Below are 23069 nucleotides of genomic sequence, written 5' to 3'. Positions count from 1 at the left end.
GGAACAGCGATCCTCGCCCTCCACTGGTCCGCCTCCCCGCCGCTCAGAGTTTCCCCACCTTCGCCCCGCCCCCTTCCCCGGGTTGGACCTACCTCTAATCACTCTCGGTCCTCGCCTCCAACGTTGCTTTGGAGAACTGGCAGTCACGGCTCAGCCTCCCGCCTCCGGAAAGCTAACTTTATTTTTATTGGTAGAAAGACATCTTCCTGTGCACCTGATTGGACAAGGAAGGGCAAGTCTGCACGCCCCTTACCTATTATCACTCTCCCTGGACGGCTGAAAGACAGTCAAAGTCTTCCTTACTTTGCCACCCTCCAAGCCTCTGTCCCTTTAAATGTTGGTAGAGGTCGAGCACAACCTATACTGAGGAAGGCGGGAAAGGGAGATGGAAAGGATGCAAAAATCTTCAGATAAGAAGCACATCACACCAGCTGTGGGATCCTGAGAATCCAATCCTGCCGTTTCGTGAATGGAGTGAGAACACCTGAAATCCTAGTACTGGCTCCTGAGAATTAACCAAGTTCACACTCCCTGTCCACTCTGCTCACATCCTTGACTTTCTGGCTTGGCGCACCCGGAAGAGTTTACGAAGGTGTCGGCAAACCTAGGGGTTTCCTTGTTTATCTTGCAATCGGACATTCAGAAAAGCGTTAAGTCCTTCCCAATAGAAGTTCCGTTTAGGTCACGTCCTGTGTGTCGTACTGGCGTTTGCGCGGGACTACGTTAATTTTTTAGAAAGATTAAACATATTGTCCTTTCTGCTGATATTCTCAAAGTCCCTCTTGCTACAAATGCGGGCACCAGAGAGCTAGTCTTTGAAGGACAGTGGCACCTTTTTTTTTTGGGGGGGGGGACGTCTACCCAAAGGAAGAGGGAGAAGTCTGTCAAGGAGAAGCCTTACAGTGGCAGAACCCTGCTCAGTAAAGAGGAGGGATCCTGCGACAGCCTAGGCATCTACATTAGCTTATCACCAGGTTCCTACCCCAGATGTAGGATACGAAGGTTATTTCCAGAAAAACTGAGTGTGATCACGGCTTTGGGACCCGCCGAGAAATATTAAAGAACGAGTAAGTGTTCTCTCCCTCTTTGCCATGGTCTTTGAGACTCTTTTTTTTTTTTTTTCTTTTTTTCGGAGCTGGGGATCGGTCTTTGAGACTCTTGATGTCAGACCATCTGTACTTTATAATTTACATGGGGTGCAGTCACCCAGTGGAGTCCAGTAATGCCAAGAAAGTGGCTGAGCCCAGTGGCGCCCCAAAAGCCTGTCCAGCTCAGAGAAATAAGCGTAGACAGTTAAGAGATAAGGCGTTTTCCTGAGCTCAGGGACAGAGAGCTATTACTGTCGAGGAGCAGTAAGAGAGGCAGGATGTGGTTGGGGTTTTCAGGTCCTTTTGAGTTGTTTGTACATTTTTTGCAGTAGTGGGGATTGAATTTAGGAACTCATGCATTCAAGATAAGTCCTCCACCAGTGAGCTAAAGTCTCAGCCCCACACGATTGTCACACAACAAGACAAGAGATGGGAAATTAGCTGTTTTTTAAGGCCTTCACAAATACAAGTATCCAATTACTACCTTTAACTAAGCCCTCTATCCAACCTACTCCTCCAGATAAAGTCATTCCTTTTTCCCATATCTGCAAGGGAATTTCTTCAAAGATCACCCCCCAAGGATATCCTAAACTTCCATTATTCACGTCTCATATAAAATCACATACTATTGGCATGTAGCATGGAAGATCCTCTCATATATTAAAAATAATCTCTAGAGTGTTTCTAATACCTAATGCAATGTCAGTACTATGGTGATCACTATTCTACTGAGTCACGAGGACCAATAACACCTGTACATGTTCAGTGCAGACATAATCAGGGTGGGACTTGCTACATAGTGCATGCCACAATAATTTAAATCCCCTGTCCTCCCAGTATTTTCCATCCATGCTGACTAAATCGAATGAAGATAAGGAACCTGAAGTTATAGTTGACTGCACCCATGTATATACCTATAGATATACACATGTATAGGTATATACATGGGGGCAGTCGACCATATATGTATCTATCCATATATGTGTAGGCACAAATATGTTCTTTTTCAGGACCCTCATTCATCATTTATGAACTTCACTTTCGGTTTTGTGGGTTTTTTGTTTTTTGGGGTTTTTTTTTTTTTGTTTTTGCTTCTGTTTTGTTTTTCAGTGCCAGGGATGGAATTAAGAGCCTGCACATGTTGACTACACATTCTGCTGTTTAGATAACTAACTCCTAGCTCTTAGTCAACCCCAAGCTTTGAGGCTACTTCTGGCTTCTAGCTGTCTACTAGACTATAATAATAAGACTATTCTAATAGAATACTCAGGAGATAAAGGCACCTGGCAGTTCAGGTGTATACACAGCTGTAGCTTTTGTTTGCATCTAGGTAAAATTTTCAGTTCCGTCTAAAGCACCTGCTTTATGAGGTCCGGCTAACTAGTGTTCTGTTTTGCACCAGCACTCATGACCTCAGAAGGCAGGCTATAGTTACTTTAGGCTCTCTTTTATTTAACTGACTGTGCCAAGTTTACCACCTTTCACATGGTAAATATATATATATTATTTTATATATATTATTGTTTATATATAGTATATCAATAAATAGTTCATTATTCTGCACTTGTCCATGACAGACACATTCATCCCATTTCAGTCCACACACATGGCATGTAGGCTGGTCTTGAACTCGCTACATGGCTGAAGATTACCTCCAACTCCCCATCTTCCTATCTCCTTCACACCAAGTGATTGCAGGCATGTACCACCGTAACTTCCTAGGAAGAGTGATTATTAATGTTGTATAGCACAATTGAGTAATTACAGTTGACAAAAAAGGAAACAAACAAAAAATCGACTCATTGAATACTTAAAAGGGGTAGTAGAATTAATTTCTCAACAGTTAAGAAATGGTACATTGGGGGCTGGAGAGATGGCTCAGCGGTTAAGAGCACTGACTGCTCTTCCAGAGGTCCTGAGTTCAAATCCCAGCAACCACATAGTGGCTCACAACCATTTGTAATGGGATCTGATGCCCTCTTCTGATGTGTCTGAAGACAGCTACAGTGTACTTATATATAATAAATAAATAAATCTTTAAAAAAAAAAAGAAAGAATACATGTGTTGTGAGGAGACAAACACCAATCACCCTAAGTGGATCTTAATACATTAAATACAGCTGAAAAAATAGGTGTACTTACTATCTTTAAATTTAAAATTAAAACATACTTTGAAAATAACACAAGAACAAAACTTTCTTAGAGAAGGCCCGGTCTTAACACTTTCCATATTTAAATGGGTTTTCCCATTTAACTAGCTGCCATCCATTGAGAGCAGCAATGAAGCCCAGCACTTACCAGTTTACAAAACAGTCCAGCCTATTTTACTGACTGAGGCAGAAAAGGCCCAGGACCGGACTTCGTAGAAGGATTTCCAGCTCTGTCCTACTTACAACACTGTTGGGATTTCTTCAGGCACGTACTGGGTATCATCTAAGCACTTCGACAAAACAAAGAAGTCCCTTCATAACTTGACTCCAGTCCACCTCTCAAGTTTCCTTCCTGATCGATCCTCCTTGACAGTCAAGCCTCAGTGCCTGGAGCCATCTGGTGCCCTTGGTGAGTCTCACCTTCCCTTCTTTCCTTCCTGAAGGGCTTGCCATCCATCAAGTGGCTGGCCTAGTGCAGGGGTTCGCTTTCCTTAGGAGGCCCTCCCTGATTTACTCTTGGTGCTACTTTCTTACTGAGTGGGGACTGTTGTGATGATGGGCCTCACACTGAAGACAGAAGCTAGACACTTCCTTTCTGTCTCCTTTACCATCCTCGTTTGCTCTGGAAAAGCAAGACCACACGTGTGTGACTTCGCTACCACACCATTTAATGTGAAATCAGGCCTCATGGAAGGCTTTCCGTGAGTGCACAGCAGACTGAAATGATGAGGAAGAAAAGTTAGCCCACACACAAAATTCAGTCTAGGCCTGAGTACCATTCTAAGGATTTCATGATATTTTGTTGTAAATCTATCTTCAGTTCCAAAGTGTTACCCAGGCTCTCCCCCCACCCTTTATTTCATACACTTGTAAAATAGTCAAAAATCATGGGGAACTTACATAAAGCATATCAACTCTTCGTTTTGCAAAGTATAGTATAACCAATAAATAATACATAAAACTCATGTCCCATTCTTCTCATTATTAAACATAGGAACTGTTTTATTAAAGGGTTTTTAAGACAGGGTTTCTCTGTGTAGCCCTGTCTGTCCTGGAACTAGCTCTGTAGACTAGGCTGGCCCCAAACTCAAGAGATCTGCCTCTATGGGCATGTGCCACCACATCTGGCAACGAGCACATTTTAAGATCAAAAATTTAGAAAATGGTGACTTCAGACTCAATGAGTTTTGAACTGAATATCATGAAGAACTTCCAGGGACCTCGGAGTGAGTCTAGAATACTCTGCACTTTACTTGATCTAAGGTTCATCACCACCTGTTCTTCATGCCTATGTGTGGTGTACATGTGTGCACATGTTCATGTACATGCATCTGTGTGGAGATACAGAACCATGTGTGTCTGTGCGAAGGCAGGAGTTGGAGCTAAATGGGATCCTTCCTCTGCCTCTCTGCACCTTGTTACAAAGTCTCTTGCTGAACCCAGAACTTCGTGATTTTAGACCAGAGGGGCAGTGAGTCCTGGGGATCTTCCTGTCTCTACCTCCTAGATGCTAGGTTTTCAAGCATGCATGGATGTGCCTGGTTTTTACATAGATGTTAAAGATCCTAAGTGAGGTCTGCATGCTAGCACAAAAATCTTAAACCCAAACCAAAACAAGCAAACAAGGGTTTCACTGTGTAGCTGTGGCGGACCTGGAACTCACTGTTAAGACCAGGCTGGCCTCCAACTCAGAGATCCACAAGCTTCTGCCTGCTGAGTTCTGACACTAAAGCTATGAGCCACCAGGTCCAGCACAAAAAAAGCACTCTGAATATTAATATGTTCTTAGCATCTCCCCCATAATATTCCTAAGGAGAAAAATCACTTGAAAATAAGAAAAATATCTCCCATAATATTTATAAGGAGAAAACATCATAAATTTTTGCCCTATTACAAGTATATATATATACTGTTTCCTGTCAGACTGTATGAGGAAAAATAATGTTTCTTCTGGAGCTTGGTGAGTGTGTGTGTGTGTGTGAGTGAGTGAGTGTGTGTGTGTGTGTGTGTCTAGGAGCTGGAGGAGGTCAGAAGAAACCCCTTGGATGTGTGGAACTGGAGCTACAGATGGGTAAAAACCACCACATGGGTGCCAGGAACGGACTCCTCTGTAAGAGCAGCCAGTTCTCTTCCCTGCCAGTTCTCTAACCCTTGCTTCTAAGGCCTTTGTAAGTAACTCTAGGATTCCTTCGTTATCTATCATGTTTCATAGAGTCCCTCCTCTCCTCTTGGAAAGCCTTGTTGCTCTTTAAAAAAGAATTTTTGAATCCTTAGAGGATCCCCCTGTTCTTTGGCAAGGAGGGAAACTACATATCTCGGTTTCCTTTTTAAAATATTTTCAGAGCCAACAAGATGGCTCAGAGGATAAGAGTGGGGGCCGTAGAGGCCTTGACAACCTTCGATTCCTACAGTCATGTGGAAAACCACGGTGTGGTGGCACAAATCTGTAATGCCACTACTACAAAAGTGAGCAGGGAGGCAGAAACCAGTGACTGAGAACTGGTGGAGCTCGCTGGCCTCTCAAGCAGCAAGGAAGAGACAAGAGGCTGTGCCTCGGCAAGGTGTGAGGTGAAAGCTCTCCAAAGCTGGCAGCCTCTCTCTGATCTCCACATGTGTGCGCATCTACCTGCACCCCACCTCTCTCTCTCTCTCTCTCTCTCCCTCTCTCTCTCTCTCTCTGTGTCGCACACACACACACACACACACACACACACACACACACAAACACAAATGAAGTTTAAATAAATAACCACTTACCCACACGGCATATGTGTTTCTCTTGAACTTTTAATAACTTAGGTTAATGCCCAGTGTCTATCCTATGTGACAGGGTAAAGCCATGGCAATGCAAACCACACTGAAGCATGTTGGGCTGCTATAAGTACAAATCATTTTGTGATAGCACAAACCAATCAGATACAAGTTCTTCATGGTGGGATGATAATTTTCATCCCCCATAAAGAAAACCCCCAATGCCGTGGTAAAGTCTAGAAACATTATGTTGTAAACTGGAGTGCATGATGAACGTAGATGAGACCCAACCCCTCAACAACAACAACAAAAAAACAAAAACAAAAAAACACACACATCGGTTAACGGAGCTGCCTTTACCAATAATATTCTAACTTTTAAGTATTTTACTGTTGGTTGTTAATATTTTGTGATTTCCTTCTCCTTCCTTATCACAGAAGGAATTGCATTGTAAAGAAAGCTACTGGGTAAAAAAAACGTTAATAGAAAGAAGAAATAGGGGGCTGGGGATTTAGCTCAGTGGTAGAGCGCTTACCTAGGAAGCGCAAGGCCCTGGGTTCGGTCCCCAGCTCCGAAAAAAAGAAAGAAAAAGAAAGAAGAAATAAACCACAGAGTCTTTATTAGCTTTCTAGCTGGACACCCGTGAGGGAATCATCACCTATCTTGGATGTATCATTTAACTTGGAGAAGCAAATGGCACTGTAGAAAGGCCACCTAGATCCAGATCAGTCCCTTTCATCTACCCTGCCATGAAGACACCACGGAATCCAGCACCCCAAAGCAGATGCAGTGGGTAATTTTTAGATTTTTTTTTTCATTAAAATACTTGAAAAACTAAATGGCTTGCTTTCCCGTGACTAGCTTTTGTGGTTGTTTTTTGTTTTTGTTTGTTTTCTTTTCTTTTGTGTCAGACTGAGGATGGCTTTTTGATCGCACATATTCAAGGCAAGCCCCGTAACACTGGCTCACATGTCCCGCCCGCCCATCCCACTTTTGGATGCATCCAGTCGAGCTTGCTGTCCCTGTCCCTTTCACTGCCGAGGTTGCATGTCCCACACTTAGCTTCTCTGTCACTGTGTTGGTGGTCATTAGTACCCACTTTGAAACGAGCTTAAAACCTTGCTAGACTTCAAGGTGTATTTTCAAGTGTTCTGCTAGGTATGAATTTGTACCCTGGAAGAGTTAGGATACTTTAAAGAGAGCTGGAAGCAATATTTAATATGTTCCTGTGTATGAATGAAAGAAGAGGCGGAAGTCCCACACCCACGGATCCCGGCCCACAGCAGCTCTCTGCTACCAAACCCCGTGGGAGAGAGACCTCACCGCCTGGTCAGGTGGGCACTCCTGAGGCTGCAGAGCGGAGGAGACCACCAACACTGCCCACATCCTTGGCCCAAGAGGCAACTGTATAAGGCCTCTGGGTTCCCGTACGGGAGGGCCCAGGAGCGGCAGGACCCCTGCGCCTGAGACACCGCCGGAACCTGAAGGAAACAGACCGGATAAACAGTTCTCTGCACCCAAATCCCGTGGGAGGGAGAGCTAAACCTTCAGAGAGGCAGACACGCTTGGGAAACCAGAAGAGACTGCACTCTGTGCACATCCAGACGCCAGAGGAAAACACCAAACGTCATCTGGAACCCTGGTGCACGGAGGCTCCCGGAAAGAGCGGTGCAGATCTTCCCGGTTGCTGCCGCCGCGGAGAGGACTTAGGCAATACCCCACGAGCAAACTTGAGCCTTGGAACCACAGGTAGGACCAACTTTTCCCCTGCAAGAAACCTGCCTGGTGAACTCAAGACACAGGCCCACAGGAACAGCTGAAGACCTGTAGAGAGGAAAAACTACACGCCCGAAAGCAGAACACTCTGTCCCCATAACTGGCTGAAAGAAAACAGGAAAACAGGTCTACAGCACTCCTGACACACAGGCTTATAGGACAGTCTAGACACTGTCAGAAATAGCAGAACAAAGTAACACTAGAGATAATCTGATGGCGAGAGGCAAGCGCAGGAACCCAAGCAACAGAAACCAAGACTACATGGCATCATCGGAGCCCAATTCTCCCACCAAAATAAACATGGAATATCCAAACACACCAGAAAAGCAAGATCTAGTTTCAAAATCGTATTTGATCATGATGCTGGAGGACTTCAAGAAAGACGTGGAGAACTCCCTTAGAGAACAAGTAGAAGCCTACAGAGAGGAATCGCAAAAATGCCTGAAAGAATTCCAGGAAAACATAAATAAACAAGTAGAAACCCATAGAGAGGAGACACAAAAATCCCTGAAAGAATTCCAGGAAAACACAATCAAACAGTTGAAGGAATTAAAAATGGAAATAGAAGCAATCAAGAAAGAACACATGGAAACAACCCTGGACATAGAAAATCAAAAGAAGAGACAAGGAGCTGTAGATAGAAGCTTCACCAACAGAATACAAGAGATGGAAGAGAGAATCTCGGGAGCAGAAGATTCCATAGAAATCATTGACTCAACTGTCAAAGATAATGTAAAGCAGAAAAAGCTACTGGTATAAAACATACAGGAAATCCAGGACTCAATGAGAAGATCAAACCTAAGGATAATAGGTATAGAAGAGAGTGAAGACTCCCAGCTCAAAGGACCAGTAAATATCTTCAACAAAATCATAGAAGAAAACTTCCCTAACCTAAAAAAAGAGATACCCATAGGCATACAAGAAGCCTACAGAACTCCAAATAGATTGGACCAGAAAAGAAACACCTCCTGTCACATAATAGTCAAAACACCAAACGCACAAAATAAAGAAAGAATATTAAAAGCAGTAAGGGAAAAAGGTCAAGTAACATATAAAGGCAGACCTATCAGAATCACACCAGACTTCTCGCCAGAAACTATGAAGGCCAGAAGATCCTGGACTGATGTCATACAGACCCTAAGAGAACACAAATGCCAGCCCAGGTTACTGTATCCTGCAAAACTCTCAATTAACATAGATGGAGAAACCAAGATATTCCATGACAAAAACAAATTTACACAATATCTTTCTACAAATCCAGCACTACAAAGGATAATAAATGGTAAAGCCCAACATAAGGAGGCAAGCTATACCCTAGGAGAAGCAAGAAACTAATCGTCTTTGCAACAAAACAAAGAGAATGAAAGCACACAAACATAACCTCGCATCGAAATATGAATATAACAGGAAGCAATAATCACTATTCCTTAATATCTCTCAACATCAATGGCCTCAACTCCCCAATAAAAAGACATAGATTGACAAACTGGATACTCAATGAGGACCCTGCATTCTGCTGCCTACAGGAAACACACCTCAGAGACAAAGACAGACACTACCTCAGAGTGAAAGGCTGGAAAACAACTTTCCAAGCAAATGGTCAGAAGAAGCAAGCTGGAGTAGCCATTCTAATATCAAATAAAATCAATTTTCAATTAAAAGTCATCAAAAAAGATAGGGAAGGACACTTCATATTCATCAAAGGAAAAATCCACCAAGATGAACTCTCAATCCTCATCTTCGGTTGGTTTATATACAAGTGTGCAATTTCTAGGCTTGAAAGTAAAATGATGCTATCTGGTGCTGGATAGAGGAGCCTTATTTTTTATTATGGCAGCTTGCTATTTTTGTAACATGGTGATTTGGTTGAACACAATAAAGTACAGTAGTAACTGAAAAAAAAAAAAGATATAAAGACAACAGTCCCGATAGTCTCATATACATAGATGGTTTTCACAAACGTCAGAAATCCACAAAGTATGAGATTTAAAGTTATTTATCTTTTTTTGAGACATATCTGCTCCTAACTGTTCCCCTTTGGTGGACTTAACAAAGAATGTGAACATCTCTACCTTCAGGTGAGGAAATAATTTGTGGCTAGGCAGCCACTTGACAAAACTGCCTGTTTCATCTGCAGACTATACTGTCCAGAAAAGGACAAATTATGCAGAATATTTGACTGATAAACTCTGCCAAGACAGGGTGATTAGCCCTTCAAAATCTCCATTTCAAGAGTCTGTCAGTTGATTTTGGGCCCGAAGACTGAAGACTTGCACTCACATGTTCCTAACAGGCGACTGCACTAGTGGAGATTTGTCTCTACAACCTCTCAGTTCTGGAAGCCATGTTAGGCTTCCTATGTGTATAGATATTTGGTCGTTCTCAGATTTCTGATGGGGTTGAAGACTGATTCTAGTTTCATAGCCTATCAGGCTGTTTAACTCTGAAAATACATATTTTATTGGATAGTTATCAGATAGTGTACAAGCTAGCAAGATATAATATAGATTTTAGGCCTTTCTTAAATAATGGATAATAATGGAATGGATAACTAAATATTCTGTATAACTGATGTAGTGTTGGACTGGGTGTTAGATATATTTTATGCTTTTAATTACAAAATGATAATAGTTGTGCTCAGCTTAAAAAAAAAGAAAAGAGAAGAAAAGAAAAGAAAAGAAGCCACGCTATGGATCAAAAAAAAAAAGAAAGAAAGAAAGAAAGAAGAGTCCATCGACTATATACACCTAGGCACTTTATTTCAAGTGCTGGCTACCAGCTATCAACTTTTTTTTACTTTGAATAGGGTTTCATGGATTATCCAAAGAACTAGAAATTATGCTGGGGGTGGCTGGAGGCGTAGATAGTCACATGACCAAAAACACTGATCTCCTTTGTGTGCCTATGCGGCAGGGGGGTGGGTGTCTGTGGATAGAGAAGAAAAACAAAGGACAAAAGAAACTCTCTTTAATTAATCCTACCAACTAAGCAAAAAATAAATAGAAACACTGTTTCGGCAACAGAAGCAAAGAGTTGACAACTGAGGGAAGCCACCTGCAAGAGACTTTTGGACACACTCTGCCCAGAGATCCCAAATACTGTCTGTTGTCTTGCACAGGGATTGACAAATTCTCCCGTGTAAGATTAGAGTGTAGACACATTGAGCTTTGCAGCTACACTTTGCTGCTGGAGCACAAAAAAGACCAAAAACAATACTGGAGACCAGAAAGGAGGGTTCAGTCACAATAACACTTTATTGATACTAAAATTAAATTTTTGTGTGAAATTTAATTTTTTTGCCATAGAATATTATTATTTTGATTTTCCCCCCAACAGTTACAAAATTTAAAAAAAATTCCTATTCTTACCATAGTATCCCTACAAATTCAGATAATGGAAATCAAGGGTTCAAAGTCATCCTTGGCCACATCACAAGCTCAAGGACAGCCTGTGCCAAAGGAAGCCTGCCTCAAACCAGACAAAAGTAACAAAATTAACCAGTTTGGTGACTGGAAAAGGGCCTCAGCTGGACTTACTGCACTCCAGAGGACCCAGGTTCAGTTCCCAGCACCAACACTGTGCTTCTCACAACTGTGTGTAATTCTAGCTCCAGAGGATCCAACCTCTTCTGCCCTCCATAGGCTGTCCTCATGTATACATACCCACAACCACACCTATATACATATATATGCACACTAAAAAAAAATAGCTCTTTAGACTTTTTTTGTTTTGGTTTATTTGTTTAGTCAATACTAAATGGCCCCAGTAGGTTATTATATTTGAATGCTTGGTCATCAGGGAATGACACTCCTTGAGAAGGATTAGGAGGTGTGGCCATTGCTAAGACTGAACCCCCAGTGAACTAGATTGTTGGGGGGAGGGCGGCAAGGGAGGGAGGATGGGGAGGGGAACACCCATAAAGAAGGGGAGGGGGAGGGGGGATGTTTGCCCGGAAACCGGGAAAGGGAATAACACTCGAAATGTATATAAGAAATACTCAAGTTAATAAAAAATAAAAATAAAAAAAAAAAGGAGGTGTGGCCATATTGGAGTTAGTGTGGCCTTGTTGGAGGAAGTGTGCCACTGGTAGGTTTCAAAAGCCCAAATCAGGCCTAGTGTCTTTGTCATCCTGCTGCCTATAGATCAGATGTAGAACTCTCAGCTACTTCCCCAGCACCCTGTCTGCCTGCATGCTGCCCTATTCCCTGCCGTGATGATAATGGACCGAAGCTCTAAAACTGGAAGCCAGCCCCAGTTAAATGCTTTCTTTTGTAAGAGTTCCCTTGGTCCTGGTGTCTCTTCATACCACAGAGCAGCCACAGAGCAGTAACCAAGACTGTAGATCTAGGACTATCGCAACTGATAAGACAAACACAAGCCCTGTGCTCATGAAGCTTACAGTATGATGGCCAGGCAAATATCTAATTACACACATGATAAATAGCCATGAAAGGGAAACAGAGGTCTAAACTCTGAACTGAGATCTAGGCCAGGAGGTCAGGAACGGCCTTTCCAAGGAATGACACAGACTGAAACCTGAGACCTTACTAACATATGAAGAAGCAGGGAACAGGAAGGAAATATCCTAGATCGGAAGTCTAGCACCGGTGGCACCTTGGCGGTCCCGGGAGGCCTGTGTGCCTCAAAAATACACTGTGAAGGGAAGAGGGGCAAGTAGAGAAGCTGTCGCTCTGGGTTAAAGAAACACATTCAGTACCCAGCAGGTCTTATTCAGAGCTGTAGAAAAGCCACTGAACACTATAAATCAAGGGTCATATTTGCAGTGTTGAAGGTCTAGCTCTGGGAGTCAGGGGGTTGTGAGGGGGATAGGATCAAAACACATTACACAAAATTTCCAAAGATATCGAGCATGTGTGCGCGCACGCACACACACACACACACACACACACACACACACACATTCACTCACTCACTCACAGGGAGAGAAAGAAGGAGAGGGAGAGGAAGACAGGGAGAGAGTTGGATGAATGAAATCATGAGCTAGTTTGAGGCAGAAGTAATGGCTACAGTGGTCAAATTCTCCCACTAGACTCTACGCTGTAGTTGCAAAGTATAGGGTCTAGTAGACTGACATGTTACTATTTTACCTATACCACGTACTGTCTGCCCTCTTATTGTTTATTTTGTATGCACATGCACATGTGGGCCACAGTCAAAGGACAATCTGCACACATCAGTGAAGTGGAAACTTAAGGGTTCTTTGGAAAGTCAGTTGTGTTGGATGTTGTGCTGGGGCAAACACAGGAAGGAGTGTTTTCCTGACATGGACACAGGTGAAGGCTTAGGCAGACTTGTGAAGGAAAGTGTCATTGAAGCAGACACAGGAGAAAGGATGTCTGCTAAAGTGAGCACCTGAAAGGACACGTGATGAAGGAAACTTTGCTAATGACATTCATGTATTGGTCTGCTTTACATCCATCATTGAGCTACATTTGTGTGGACTCCATAGAGAGAAACACACCGAAGAAAACTTTTGGTGGTGTGCTGTGGTTTCTTGCTACTTCTGCAAACTCGGGCTGATTGGCAGTGATGTCAGCTGAAACGGAGGCTCCTGCTGAGGCAAGACCTGTGGAGGGCACATGATGTTTGGAGGGCATAAAAAAGACGTGATGTACAGTGACAGAGGCTGGGCTAGGCTTGCTTATAGAGCTAGCTGTGAAATGTTTGTTGGTCTCTGAATTTACTTCGCTGAGAGAGGCGCACCGAAAACTTCTCCTGGCATCCCTCCTGGTCCCTGCTGCTTACTGGAACAAAGGCTAAGGTCTGGCTGTCTCTGCTAGGCAGTGCCACCGCTGCTGATTCGTGTTTGCTGTCCTGACTCTACCAAACTGGACTGCTGCTGTATCCGTAAAGTGTTCGCTAGTGGATCGAGCTGCCGCTGCTAACCTGTTAACTGAACTGCCATTTTCCAGACAGCACAGATGGGAGTTGCTCCAAAGAACCTTTTCTAAACAGGTCCACTTCCCCTGTCTCCTTTTCCACTACCTCTGGTGGGCAATGGGCTAAAAGGGAACGACTTACATATACAAAGTCACTGACACCTCACACACTCTGCTGAGGGTCATAGGTAGGCACTGCTACCTGCCTTTAAGGAGGTTAAATTCATATGGCCTGCAAGTCAATTGCAGTAAGAGTGAGGTAGAAAGGGGAGAAGAGAACAGAGGTGGATTCCATAGGGCCTGCAGTTTGACTAGACCCTGTTAGGAAATCACATTGTTTCCCAGGAATGAGGGCCAGCTGCAGCCAGGCAGCTGCCTGGGGCATCTGTAGAAGCTCTTACGAGAGAACTCATTACAACCCAAATATATCCAATGTAATATTTAGGACATATTTATCCTCTAAAGCATCCTCTGTTTATCTAGATTCAGACTTCACTGGGAATCCTGCATTTTATCTGGCAACCTCAAAGAAGCGAACATTCCTTCCCATAAATCTCTGGGTGCCAGCTGGAGACACCTGGCCTCTTGAGAATCAGAACCTCAGGGTGAAGAGGAGACAAGTCTAAAAGGCCCGCTGGGAGAAGTTGGGAACCACAGGCACAAAATGGACGTTTTCATTTTGCACCTCTGCCTCCGGGCTCCCTGTCTTCCAGACTCTCCCACCTCACAAAAATCTAACAGACTTAAGGCCTTGGGTGAATGGGGTGGGTTTTACAGAGCTGGAGCTTGTCCCATCAAGTTCCCTCTTGAAAACTGCTCAGAGAAGAGTCTGACATACATCCGACCTCTCTAGCTGTGACTTAGACACTGATTTAACCAACTCAAATACTCAGGAAAGGCCTCAAGGGGTAGCTCAATTGGTAGGGTGCTCACCTGGCACAGAGAAGGGCCCTGGCATGGCACAAGCTATGCCCTATGATCCCAGCACTGGAGAGGGTCATCTTTGACTTCCCAAGTAGGAGGCCAGCCTAGGCCTCTGACATCATCTCTTTTTTTTTCTTATTATCTCTTAACACAAACAACTATTTGTATAACATTTATACTATGACAGATATTAAAATAGTAATCTGGATATATTAGGCCGTACGTATATACAGTATCATTCTAATTTATCTATTTATTTGGTGCTAGGGGTTGAATACAGGGTCGGTCCCTTGCATGGTTAGCACATTCAGTACAACTGAGCTGCAGCCCTAATTCATTTTGCTGTTTTTATAGAAGGGACTTGAAGACTCTAAGATTATGGTATCCTGGGCAAGGGTCCTAGAGCTACCCCTGGTGATGAGGGATGATCAGATTCTGTTCACTCTCATCTGAGGAGCCGGAGCAGTGGTCCCCTGGGCTTGGCTCACTGTTGACACGTTCTTTTCACTCCTCTGTCTTCTCAGCATTCTCTCAGCGGCCAAGAATTTCTCTCCTCTAGAGCAAATTCCCGAGGTCGGCAGTTTTGAGTCCCTCTCAGAAGCTTCTCATCAGTTGACAGGTAGCCTCGTGGTCTCGACGCTTACCGAGGTCACCTTCGAAACAAACACAACCTGAGAGTCTCCTAAAGAGGAACTCAGACGCCAGCAGCTAAGACAAAAAAAAAAAAATGTTAATCTTGGCAGTGGCACCATTTTCTTTTGCCAGGATGAAGAAAGTAGATGAGGTAACAGCCAGGTGTGGTCACGAATGCCAGGACTCAGAGGCAGGGACACGGATCTGTGCATGTTCAAGGCCCCCTCGATCTACATAGTTCCAAGACAGCCAGGGCATCCTTTTGTCATATCCACCATACCCAGCTTTCCTAGTGACATCATCACATTTCTGCTCCCCCACCTCTTTTTTGATTATTTTACACAATAATTGGGTTTCATTGTGACATGTTCATGACTATATACATCAGCATACTCTTTTAAGATTTATTTTCTTATAATTTTTAATGTATTCATTTTATTATCGTATATGTATGCTTTGCATGTATGCATAGCCATGTGCCATATATGTGCCCAGGGCCTCGAATGTTAAAAGAGAACTTGGAACCCCTGGGACTAGAGCTACATACAGTTATATGAGCCACCATGTGAACGCTGGGAATCGAATCAGGGTCCTCTGCAAGAGAGACAACAGTTCTTAACCACTGAGCCAATTCTCCAGACCTAGTTTTATTGCTTTTAGTTATGGATATGTGCATACCTGTGGGAGTCTTTGTGCATGACTGTGGTACCTCAGGATATCGGAGGTCTCAGCTCTCCTAGAGCTGAAGTTATAGGTGGTTGTGAACTACCAGGTGTGGGGAGATGGGAACGTAACTCAGTTCCTCTTAGAAAGCAGCAAGCTCTCTTACCTACTGGAATCTCTATAGCCGCCACCAGCATTTTCTTTGCATTTTTGTTTTTGTTTTAGGTTTTATCAAGACAGAATTTCTCCATGTAGCTCTGGCTGTCCTGAAAACTCACTCTATAAACCAGGCTGGCCTCGAACTCAGAGAGTGCCTGCCTGCCCCTGCTTCTCAAGGGATTAAAGGTGTGTGCCATCGCACCTGGCAGTGCATCTGTTTATTCTTAAGGGAGGCTTAGTTGCATTTTCCGTATTAAAAGGGACATTAATAGTTCAAGAATAATACTGACAGATATCATTTTGGGTTATATTTTTTTTACTGATTCCAGATAAATCTGGAATAAACCAGATAAATCAGGTTTATTTTTCTGCCTTTAAATCTAGCTCAAAATTAAAGCTGACTGCATGTGTACAGTAAGGAAAAGGGACTTGGTAAATACCACAACTGCTCATAGAGGCATTGCTGTCTTTAAAGCAGTGATACTAATAAGGGCACAGAATGGATGCCTAGCCTGTGAGATGTCTTGGGCTTAATCCCCAGCACCAGAAAATAAGAAGTAGAGCCAGAAATACGGCTCACCGAGTGAAAGAACTGCCGAGCAAACCTAATGACCCAAGTTTGATTCCCAGAGCCCCTGGGGAGAGCCAGTTATAGTGGTGGCCTTCTGTGATCCAGTGTTCCTACCTCAGGATGGGAGGTGGGGACAGGAGAATCAGCTCAATACTCAGAGCAACAGACATAAGAGAGATACCACATCAGCAAGGCGGAAGGTAAGACGGACACTGGGAGGTCAGCAAGGCGGAAGGTGAGACAGACACTGGGAGGCCGTCCTCTGACCTCCACGCAAGCACCACAGCATGCCTACACCCATAGTCACATCTGCTCACACACACACTGAATAAATAAATAAACACAGCTCCTGCCGTGAGAGTGAAGCCATCAGAAAGACACAAGAAGCCGGGTTCAGCAGGACTCTAGCCCACTCCCTTTCGTTTATCCTACGACTTTACCCCAAATAACTAAAATACATTCAGGATTATCCAAGTTTCACATAACTTGCTTGATTTTATTTATTTATTTATTATTTAATTACTTATTTATCCATCATTCATTCATCCATCCATCCATTGCCTTTTATGAAGGTGAGGAGAAAGTTTTAGGTGAGCGCACCAGAGGCAAAGCACTCTGCAGAAAGCAGTCATGCTGTTGGTCCTGGTCCGCTGGAATAGTCACAACAACAGGATTGGTGAACAATTACCTGTGGGAAGCCAGTTGCAGCAAAGCAGAAAAGAGAATTTCGCCAGGGATTCTGATTCAGAAACGCTTGAAAACATCTTTGCATAATTATGTCAAAATTCTTAGTAATAGGTTCATTTGCTGACTAATACAGCATAGTATCATTCCTCTTCCTCGTCCTCTCTCTCTTCTTGAAACATTCAAATAAAAGCTCTTCACACGTAGGACCAGTGAGACGACTTACCAGCTAACATGTCTGCCACCCAGGCTGACGGCCTGAGTTCAGTCCCTGGGACCCACAAGGTCAGAGGAGAGAATTGACTCCTATGAGTTGTCCTCTGACCTCCACATGCAGGCTGTAGCATGCCTGCGAGTGTGCATACACACGCGCACACACATGTATGCACAAACACAGACAATAGAATGATTAGATTTAATAAAAAATAAAACCTTCATGGTTTACCCTTTTTCTGCAAGTGTGAATCTGAACCATGCCTACACGACCCGTATCTTAATGATGTCAATGATAAACATATTAGTAACATAGTAAAGCAATGTGATGTGTTAACAAGACAGAGGCTCATGTTCAAGTCACAAAACCTTGTGGAATTAATTTATTGTCTTCCAGATGTTTACCACATCAAAAACTGTTCATCTGCCACATCTATTGGAGTCCCAACATAGCAAATATTTTATTAACCGACTGAACAGGCAAAAATCCCCTATTGGTAAACTATCCCTTGACACAGGATGAGGAAAAAATTCATAACAACTGAACAGTGTTCTAAATTATCCTTCATAGAGACACATTGCCTTTAGGGAGTTAATGCCTTTCAGTCAATGGGTGAAGAAATTAAATGTTTATCTGTAAGTTGTGATGTTTGTTTTGCTTTGTCTGAAAAAAGAAAAAAAATCTCTCTCCTTGGGCCTCCCAGTACAGGTTACATTCCCCACAGACAAACTTCACAACCATATGGAGATACCTAGTGGCTGTTGCGAAGTCCCACTCAACACAATTTGGTATTTTGGATCTATTTTTAGAAGTTCTGCTATGTGAACATTTTTAGCCTGTACAATGTCAGCCTGGTAATTTTCATGCGAGTAAGAAAACAATTTGTTCTAGCCTCCGAAATGGTACCGACATCAGAAGTGTCCTTCACATTAGAGAATTTGTGACTAAAGAGCTTCCAGTAAAAGCCGTGAAAATCGTCACAATAGCAAGTAAGTGCCACCTAAGTGGAAAGCAGCAACTCTTTGTACCCAGCATAATGGAGACAGAAGGCACTGCTGAGTTATTCCAAGGGGTTTCAGGCTAATCTGCCCTTCCTGCTTCTTCCAACCCCAGAGAATCTGGATAGCCATGGTTGTTGAATTGCTGTTGTTTGATGCCAATTACAAGTCAGACCCCAGCCTATTTTTCTAGCACAATCTCCCACTATTTTCTGGTATTTTAATCGAATTGGTCCAAATGCTATTTCCCATGGTTCTACAGTGCCCTTGTCTGCCTCAGGAAGTCTCAGCAGAGTGGGGTCCAAGAAGGTTAATGGAGAATCTAAGAAAGCAAGAGTGTAATATTTAACAACAGTGGCATGGGAATAAAGAGGTCTGGCTGTAACCCTGGGAATGGCCCTATGAAGCCTGACAGGACGGTCAAGGAAGGTAAGATGTCAGTCACAGAGCTCGTCCACTCACATTATCGTAAGTGTATGGGACAACTGTAACATAACCAATTGTATTGCATGAGGATCATGCTGGAGTGTCTTTAAGGGTTGTGAGAAGGAAGGAGGTTGTAGGATCATCTAAGATTCATTCATTGTAAAACCTCCACAGAACAATCCAGCCACCACAGAGAGAGAATCGCTCGCCACCCTAAGTGCCTTAGAAAAGGAACATATGCTGCTGTATATCAGAAGACAGTAATGTCCATCAAAAAGGAAATTATTGACAGGCAGAGATTTTTTTTTAAGTCACAGACTACTTCTGGTCACCTTCATCTAAACCCTTAGGAGTCCTTAGGATGTCTTGATTGATGATGTCAGTCTGTCATCCCAGTAGCAGGAAGACTAACACCTGTGTTCTCCAGGTGTCTACTCACTTAAAAATACCTTTTGGGCTGTTGTCCAAGGTTCCTTTCTTTTGCAGATGGCAGACACAGAGTGTGGTTAGCTTAAGCAAGAAGGGCCACTTCGTGGGAAAACACTGAAACATCTCAATGGAAACTGACACTTATGAGTCTCTGAAGGGTTTAGAACAGGATCATGACAGGTGCTGTCCAGGCGATCTCTCCAACTGCCATGGTCTCAGTCTAAGCTAACCTGGATAATTCTGTTTCATTGATCTCTCCTCTTCTCTGCTGACCCATCCTCAACTAAATGGCGGCTCAAGAATGGGTATCATTAGTTTCTGAGGTTGGACTGTTTTACCTAAATTGCAAGTTCTGTCCTTGCGGTGTAGCTCAGTGGTTGGGTTCTTGCTATGATCCATGAGGCCCAAAACTCAATCCCCAGCACTGAAACATGAATTTAACTATCTAATTAGTTAAAACCAAAGCCATTCACAAGTTGCTACGGAAGAGAATCTGATTACTCCTACCTAAGTTAGGACTCTAGCTCTCATTCATGAAAGATGGTGGTGCAAGGCCCCAATATAAAAGCAGGGACACTAGGTCCACATTTATAGGAGAGAGAGGAGCAGGGAGATAGTTATTCTTAGAATCGAGCTTGTGTGTCCTCGAAGACATTCCCAAAGCCATCAGCTACAAGCAGGGACTATATTATTCTCACTTTACAGGAAGTCGGTGGCAGACTCAATCTGAAGTTCAGGTCTGTCTGTGTCATAATCACCAGGCTGCGGTATGTCTCCGATCCCTACTTAGCAAGCACCCTTATTACTTGATATAGCTTCTTATAACGCTTACCTACAGGGAAGGACTAATTATACAGACTTCACATATGCGGATTCCTGCGATGATGTGAGCCTTGTTATAAACTGGCATTCTGGTTTATGCACCATTATTACAAATTCCAGCCCATCAGGACCGTCCTGAGAAGTGGATCTTCTGTTATTAGCGTGATGACAGATACATTTCAGACTTGTGAAGTTAAAGCCAAGACCCACAGTGATGGACACAGCGGTGGCAAATTCCACATTTGACATAGTGCTCGCTTCTGGGAAGCTTCCTAAGGAGAATTCTTGGCCTTTCTAAACATGGCAGCACTCTCTGGCTGCAATCCGTCCATTTCTACAAAGACTGGCTTGTTTCTCTAAGTCTTAAGATTCTGAAGGCGACGTGGGGGAATTTCACTTTCCATTTATACTCTTAATCCACATTTATTTTTCAGTATCAGCTGCTGCCAAGGAACGTGCTGGTTTCTGCGAATGCGGCCGTGACCCCACCCGCAAGTTGTTCGGAGTCTAAACTGGACTGGAAACAGGCACACGGATTTTGGAGGAGAGAGAGAATAAAAGGAAAAGAGAAGAGAGTAGAGAAAGGATGCATGGGCTATTCCCCCCACACACACACACACACAAGAGATAAAGAGGGAGTATAAAGGAAGTCAAGTCCCGGGTGGATTAAAATAGTCCTCATTAATATATTAATCACAAGAGCAATGTCTTTCTCACACACCCAACTGGAGGAAAGGCAGCCAGCCCATGGTGGCGTAAATAACCCAAATCCAAGCAGACTTGATCAGCACCAACCGAAGAACTGTACAGACAACACTAAGGTTTCTGCTGTGTCCGTGGACTTCACATCCTCCTCTCAGCCAACCCACAAACAAACCGAGATATGTGGATCAGAATAAATTCAATTTGGTTGCCCGGATAGAGCCATTGGATCTCTCTTCGTGCTTAATTAGACAGGACACTATGTTTTTGTTTATCCTAAAAGCACATTCAGACCATTTCCGAGGCCCATTTCTCCCCAGCCCCATTCCCCTCCCTGTGACCGTGACAAGTTTGGCATCCTTGCAGAAGAACAGGGACTTCAAGTTTCTAAGTCAGACTGAAGGAGCCAAAGAGATTATTGCATGAGGTCAGAGAGGTGAGCCAGCCCATTCGAGCCTTGAAGACGTGGGCAAAGACTTGCTTTGTATTCGACACACAGTAGGAAGCCATCACAGAGATTTCCTAAGGTGAATGAGATGATACGCACTTAGTAATTTAAAAAGAACATTCAGGATTCCGGGTGAAGAATGGATACAAACCAGACAGGCCTTTGAGAACAGTAACACAAATGACTGGAGAAGACACTGGCATCCTGGGGTTGATTTGTCACAAGGAAGGAGGCAATGTTAATGGCTTCTGGATATCTTGTGATTACAAACCTAACAGGACACATGGACAGACTGAATCTGGGGGAAAGAGAGCAGTGCAGGATGGCTCCCTGGTCAATAGAGTAGAAGGTGGGTCCAAATCACTGAGAATACATGTGAAGGAACAGCGCCAAGCAGACGTATCTGGACATGACTCCTGAGCTCAGAGGAATAGTTCATGCCAGAGATATAACCTGGAATGCTTCGATGTTTATGTGGTATTGGAAACTGTGGGAAAGAGAGGAGAGCATCGTGGAGACAAACGTAACTGGCTCAGATAAAGGAAAGGCTCCAGGCTAGGTAGAGCACAGTTAGTAGGATTCCGTGCATGAACAGAGCCCTGGGTTTGATTCTAAGTATCTTATTAAATAGACATGGTAACACACGCCAGTAATTCCAGCTCTTGGGAGGTAGAGGCAGGAGGATCAGAAATCATTCTTAAAGGTATGTCAGGGCCAGCTAGGGTACCTGAGACCCTGTCAAAAAAGGAGGAGGAGGAGGAGAAAGGAGGAGGAGAAATGGAAAGAAAGAAGGGAGATGAAGGGAGGGAGGGAAGGAAGGAAGGACAGGAGAGTGCAAGCTGAGGACTGAGACCGACTGTGTTCCTACATTTAAGGGTCTTAGAAAGAATGTCCATGACCTAGGTCCCCCTTCCCCCATCCCCTAACATATGTAGCAGATGCACAACTTGGTCTTCATGTGGGTCCCAAACAACAGGAGCAGGAGCTGTCCCAAGAGCTGTTGCCTGTCCAAGGGTTATGTTCTTCTAGCTGGACTGCATTGTCTAGCCTCAGTGGGAGAGGATGCGCCTAGCCACGCAGAGACTTGATGTCCCAGGGTGGGGGAATATCCAGGGGGCCTCCACCCTCTCAGAGGAGAAGGGAAGAGAGAGTAGGGGGAGGATTGTGAGATGGGGTGACCAGGAGGGGGGCAGTGAGTGGAATCCAAAGTGAATAAATAAAAGAGGAAGAGGAGAAGGGAAGGAAGGGATGACTGTGAAGTATCAGATGCGAGGAAGAGCAATGATCTAGCTGTAAAGTGGAATAATGTTTAAAGAAAAACAATGATCCAACTGGATGCTGCTAAGAAGTCAGGCAGGATGAGAGCTGATACTTGGCCCCCCTCATCCAGCCAAGACAGAGGTCCCTGTCGGGACCTCTAACAGGAGTGGTCTTGGAGATACCTGTTCCTGCATCCAGTTGCTGCAATGATGCAATAGACTCAGGGAGGTGAGATGCTGGGAAGCTGGAGATGAAGTAAACTGAACTGAAGCAGTAACAGCAGGCATCTCGATAGAAACAAGCAGCAAAATGAAGCATTCAATGGAAGACGCCACAGGTAACGCACATCCAGCTGTGTGTCGGTGAGCAGAACCGAGAAGGAGACATTAATAAATACAAGCATGTTGTGGGTTGTAACAGGTCATGAGCCAAAAGGACAGATGTGATACATGCATGCAGATCTTGGCTTGA

General features: G+C 43.8%; 1 long non-coding RNA gene across 2 annotated transcripts; it reads left to right on the top strand.

Annotated features, from left to right (window-relative positions):
• Window positions 1-261: 261 nt before the first annotated feature.
• LOC134481841 (uncharacterized) lies at window positions 262-21417 on the top strand. Of its 2 annotated transcripts, none has more exons than XR_015637408.1 (3): window positions 262-1067; window positions 3504-3647; window positions 20623-21417. It is a non-coding gene; the product is annotated as an uncharacterized LOC134481841 (long non-coding RNA). The 2 variants fall into 2 exon arrangements; XR_015637409.1 differs by lacking the exon at window positions 20623-21417 and adding an exon at window positions 6614-8316.
• Window positions 21418-23069: the final 1652 nt, after the last annotated feature.

Source organism: Rattus norvegicus, chromosome 14, assembly GCF_021556685.1.
Source record: "Rattus norvegicus strain SHRSP/BbbUtx chromosome 14, alternate assembly SHRSP_T2T, whole genome shotgun sequence".
NCBI lineage: Eukaryota > Metazoa > Chordata > Mammalia > Rodentia > Muridae > Rattus > Rattus norvegicus.
The sequence above is the reverse complement of the archived record's forward strand: the minus strand, read 5'-3'. Positions and strand labels throughout refer to the sequence as shown.